Genomic DNA, 5,717 nt, shown 5'->3' with positions numbered 1-5,717 from the left:
GTGTCCAGGAAGAAAAGGAAATGCTGTCTGGTGAATATAAGTATATTTGTTCGTTCATCGCCGTATACAGATTGTGTCTCCGCTGTGTGCCAGGCTCTTGGCTAGGTACTGGGGATGCACATGTGACTGTGTTTCCGTCCTCATCTCCAAGGAGCTTTCAATTTCAAAACCTAGCTCCACTGCTGACTAGGTGTAGACGGGCGACCTTGGGTAAATTACCCAGCCCCCCTTGGGTTTCAGTTTTTCTAGCTGTGAAATGGGGATAGTAACCCCAGCCTCCAAGAACAGTGGACTAGATGAAGTGATAATTATAAAGCCAGAAGCGCAGTGCCTGGTTCGAGGTCAGAGTCAAACAGAGGGCCGACATGGGCATGGGAGGCGCGGTCAGGGGAAGCAGGGGGCCTGGAGCCCCAGAGCTGTCCTCCCAGCCCCACGTCTAGGACATCCCTTCATAAGCTTCCTGGTAAGGCGGCCTGGGTAAGATTTAGGGCTGAGAAACGCCAAGGGAGGATGGTGGTTTCTGGCATCTGCTACTGGGCCTGGGCTTTGGGGCAAAGTCTGGGACGAGCTGTCCCTTCTCGGGTGCCTAGCCTGCCACCTCCTGGGCTCTTACATCTCACTCCCCTGCTCCCTCTGCCCGCCTTCTCCAACTCCCACTCCCAACAGGCCTTGGTCCAGCTGAGCGGCTCTCACTCCCACGTGGTGGTGGTCTTCCCCCTCGGACATCCCCACGGACCTACATTTCCTCCAGAGTTGCAGGTATGGACGATGGTCCCTTCGGGATGACCTTGAATTGCCTGCCAGGTGTTGTCTTCAGGCCGCCAGCTTGCTGGGAGATGAGGCGGAAGGAGGGGAGACGGAGGCCCCGGGGAGGGGGGCGATGGGCGGCCATACCAGCACGGCGGGCTTAGCCAGGCAGCCCCTCCAGAATCAAGAACAGATGGCAAGGAGGTTTCCAGATCCATCATTTGGAAGTGATTGTCTAGGCGAGAAGGGGTTTAAGCTCCTTGGGGTATGAAAGGATCACATTTCACTCTCGAAAATGGAAAGAAACAGAATTGTCTGCTAAACCCGGTGCTGTATTTGTGTTTGGGAGAAGCCCATATGATCCTTTATTGACCCCAGTGTAGGGCAGAAACATTGAAAGGCTGTCACTCTACAAGGAAATAAAGGGGTGGAGAAAGGACCAGGTGGGGATGCTGTACTTGGCTCCCCAGGGCCCGGTGCTTAGAAAGCGTCCATATGTTTATTGCTTCGCTGAGCTAGCGTTGTGTGCTGTGTACACAGAAATTAAGCAGTGGGCCGGGGAGGTGGAGGTGTAGACGGGTAATCCAACAGTGATGAGGCCCGGAATTTAATAGCAAGTTCTAAATGCCTGTTACGCGCTCAGCCCTGTGCTGGTGGGTTTTGAAACTGAGCCTGAGAAGGGCTCTGAATCAAGGAAACTGATCATTCTAAGATGTATGGATGTTTTTCTACGTGTTGACACATCTGAGATCAGGATGTGTCTTCAAACGGACACAGGTTCATTGTTTCATTAGCAGCTGTTCACTTTCAAGATGGTCCATAAAATCGGGGCGCATCTGAGGGCCGCTGGTATCTGGGACTCGAGGCCCTGCCGTCACCGTGCTCAGTCATAGCTGGAGCTGATGTCTGTTGAGTGTTTGTCCTGGGCTGGGCTCTGCTCTGAGCCTTTACACGATCACCTCATGGACCCTTCGTGATGCCGCTGTCACACCATTCTGCAGATGAGAATCTGAGACGTCAAGAGGTGACATGACTTGCCCAAGGTCACCAAGCACATCCTACCCTAGACCCATCCGGGAGAGGCGGGGCCCCACTGGAAGCTTGGCTGATGGGTCACTTAATGGGTGCAGACTTTATTGTTATTTTCTGAAGCAGCTGAATTCTTTGTTTGCATTATCTCTGGGGTCGAATGGGGGCCGAGGGAGGGGCAGAAGCTCAGCCTCCTCAACCCCTGTCCCCCTCTCCTGAGACGCCCCAAGGTATCTCTGCTCGTGTTTCAACCTAATCTTCACTATTGCCCCTCTAAAGGAGCCTTTTAGAGATTTTTTTCCTAATCACCCCCTTTATGAAGTTTTAATTCTACAGATATACTTTACTTTATGTGCCGTGTGCATACGTAAAAAGAGGAAGTTTTTTTTTTACCCCCCCCAGCCAAGTTTTGCACTTGGGGTAATAGTGCCCCCATTCAGAGTGCATGCTCCTCAGGAGCCCTCGGGCCCGCAGAGGCCAGGTGGAGAAAATGGGGGTGTAGCCCAGAAGTTCTCAGCCCCGGCCACATGCAGAATCCCCTGGGGGGGTTAGAGCATCCCCGGCCCCCAGCCCAGCGACGCTGAGTCGATTGGTCAGGGGGTCCCAGGCACACTTAAAAAAAACATGTAGTGAACCAATGTCAATGTATTATTATCAACTAAAGTCCAAAGTTTCGCATTAGGGTTCACTGCGTGTTGTACACGTCTACGGGTTTTGCCAACTGCGTGACGTCACGTGTCCACCTTCACTATATCACACACAATGGCTCACCGCCCTAAACACCCCCCACGCTCCACCTGTTCCTCCCGCCCTCCCCTGTGTCCCCTGCCGCCGCTGAGCTTCGCACTGTCTGGTTTCGTGTTTTTCCCGAGCGCACATAGTCAAAATCTTTGGGTATGTGGCCTCAGGGCCTTTGCACAGGCTCTCCCTCTGCCTAGCGTGCTCAGCTGCTTGGCTCACTCCTTCACCTCCTTTGAGTATTTTCCAAATGTCACCTCAGCGAGGCCTAACCCCCGACCCATGCGTTTGCGCCCACACTCCCTCTGGCCCTCCCCACCCCTCTTCCCGACTTTGTCATCCTAACGTGCTGTGCATGAAGTATCTTCGTTTTGCATTGCCTGTCCTCCACCCACTCCCTGCTAGAACATACACTCCACAAGGACAGGCGATTTCTGTCCATTTTGTGGAGTGGCATATAGCAGGTGTTCAAAGGATCGTCTGTTGAGGGACTGCACGAACGTGTGAGGTAGAGTCAGTAATGCTGTCCTCATTCTGTAGGGGAGGAAGGGAAGCTCAGAGAGGTTGAGTCACTTGGCCCAAGTCACACAGCTAATTAATGAAGAAGTCAGGTCTTCGACCGAGGCGTTGTGACTCCAGAGCCACCGTGTGGCCCATGTCGATTGTGGAGATCAAGGTCCCTGGTGGACCCCAGTCCCGTGTGGTCTTTTCCTGGTTACAGACTTCTCCATCCTTGGCCCTCAGCCTCCTGCAGGGTCCATGGGGACCCAGAGCAGATTGGGGTCTGTGTCAGTGCGAGCTGACCTCATGGACTGCTCTGAGGGCCTGGTGGGTAAGTGATGGGACGGTCATTCCAGGGATGGCCTTGTCCACACCACCCGAGTTCCCCGTCACCAGGAGGCCTGGTGTGGTGGCTTTCAGCCACGGTGACCTTCCGTGGCCACTGCTGCCGTCCACACTTGGCCCTCCTAACCCTTCAGGAGGTGTTTTCTGTCTGGCATTAACATTCTCAGTGTCCCCGACAATCGAGAACCTTCCTAGGCATGGGGACTGTACTCTCTCGACAGGTTTCCCCTCCCGCCTCGTGCCTCACACATAGTAGGTGCGCGTGGTGGAATGTCGCATAAACGAACGTCTTCTGCGACCTGTGTCCCGGGGCAGACGTTCTCAGTGTGTTTTCCTAGTTAATCTTGGTGATGTCTTTCGAGGTGGGCGGGCTGTGCCTACTTTATGGATGAGGAAATTGAAGCTCAGCTGCCAGGTTTGTCCGCGTCTGCCTGGGAGTGCCACCTGCCCTGATGGCCCCGAAGGCAGGTGACGGGGCTGGGCCACATGGCGCTTGGGCTGGAACACTGAGCCGCCCCCGGGAACCCGGCCGCTGACATAGGCTGAGCTCCATCCGTTTACTCAGGGAACCGTTTCTAACTGTACATGGAGGAGTGTTAGTCAGACACTATTAAGAACATACTCCTGACTGTGGGGTTCCAGATCCTGGAGCCTCCTTCTTCAGGACGGTTTCCACCTGCCCACAGAGATGGGGCGTGGTCCAGCTCAGAGACAGAAACTGGAAGAGGTGCCCGAGACAGGTAAGAGGTGGTAGGGACCTTCTAGCCTGGGCTGGGTGAGCTGCAGGTCGATATAAATTGCTATTGATTTGATATTTGATCAAATCCAGAAAGAAGCATTCATTCATTTGTTCATTCCTTCAGTGAGTACTGGACATTTACTGTGTGTGTCAGGGGCTGTGCTAAGCACTGGGGACATAGCAGGGAATAAAACAGACTCAAGGCCCTGCCCCGTGGGACTGACCTGGCCGGGGAGGGAGCGGGAAGGGTTGGCATGTATTTTAGGTGGGCAATCAGGGGAGGCTACTTGGAGGAGGTATCATTTGAGCAGCAATCCCAATGAGAGAAGGAGATGGCCAGGCCAAGCTCTAGGGACACCTCATGACGGGATGTCACAAGGGCTCAGAGACACGAAAGGCTTGCCCCGCTCCCCAGGGTCGACCCCGCTGGCATCCTGAGGGTGTAGCCCCTGTGCAGTCTCAGGAGCGTCCCCGAGCTGGGAAGGAAGGCGAGCCCGAGTTTCCAGTGGTCCATGCCGTTCTCTGCCTCTAGAGGCCCAGACCCAGGCCAGTGTGGCCTTGCATGGCGGGGACGGTGGGGTCGGCGTGGACGTGGCAGTCTCGGTGGCCTGGCACTGAATGTCATTCTGGAGCTGCTGGTGGATACCAGCCGCAGGCTCCTGCCCTCCGCCTGCCAGTCCCCTCAGCTCTCATCTGGTTTCCGGTGCACAGGGGACCGGCTCTGGGCGTGTTCTTGCTTCGTGTCTCTCCAGCACTGCAGAGTTTGTAAAGGCTTTTTAATAATAATAGTTGTACCCAGCATCTGTTGAGCATCCTCTACACCCCAGCTGTGAGGCTGGTGTGGACTGGCCTCTTGGAGCCTGTGCTCCGGCTCCTGGTCCCGTGTCCTTTCGGCCCTTCCACTCCTTAATCAGACTCAAGGCCCCGCTTCCATCTGCGGAGGTGCTGCTGTGTGCTCGGCACTGCTCTAAGGGTTTTTTCTGTGGTGATTCGTTTTCTCCTCCTCACAGCCCAGGGAGAGGCACGGTGGCACAGTTCTGATGAATCCCGTCTCTGGATGTCAGATCCCACCTCTGCCGCTTGCTGGCTGTGTGACTCCTTTACCCTTTCTCTGCCCTTAGTCTCCTGGTCTGTGAAATGGGGATAATAATTGCACTAATAATACAAGTGAGTTAATACCAGTAACGCACCTAGGATGGCGCTGGGCCCTCCCACGCATTCACAAGTCACAGAGCCCCTTTGGAGCCAGGCATCAAAGCCTCCTTCACAGACTCATTTCAGATTATCCAGTGGTTCCTCCACCATGGATGGAGGGACAGTTCCCAGAGGCCCAGGGGGCCAGGATGTCACCCCTCATGCAGAGGGTCTATGTCACTGTACTTTACCTCTGAGCAGGGGGTGTTAGGGGGGTCTGGGCCTACTGGGCAACTGCCACGCCGGGCCAGGGGACCAGGGTAACCTGGGGCTGCAGAGTGTGGTCTGGCCTATGAGGGTCCCAGGCCCCCATAACACACCTCACAGCCTGCTTCCTTCCTGTCGTCTCCCCAGCTGATGTCCCGGGCGCTCTGGGCGGAGGAAGAGATGAGTGCCTCCCTGTAGCTGACCTGTGACATTTGAG

The sequence above is a fragment of the Pteropus vampyrus genome, unplaced genomic scaffold (assembly GCF_000151845.1).
Source record: "Pteropus vampyrus isolate Shadow unplaced genomic scaffold, Pvam_2.0 Scaffold40, whole genome shotgun sequence".
In the NCBI taxonomy this organism is placed as follows: Eukaryota; Metazoa; Chordata; class Mammalia; order Chiroptera; family Pteropodidae; genus Pteropus; species Pteropus vampyrus.
The sequence above is the reverse complement of the archived record's forward strand: the minus strand, read 5'-3'. Positions refer to the sequence as shown.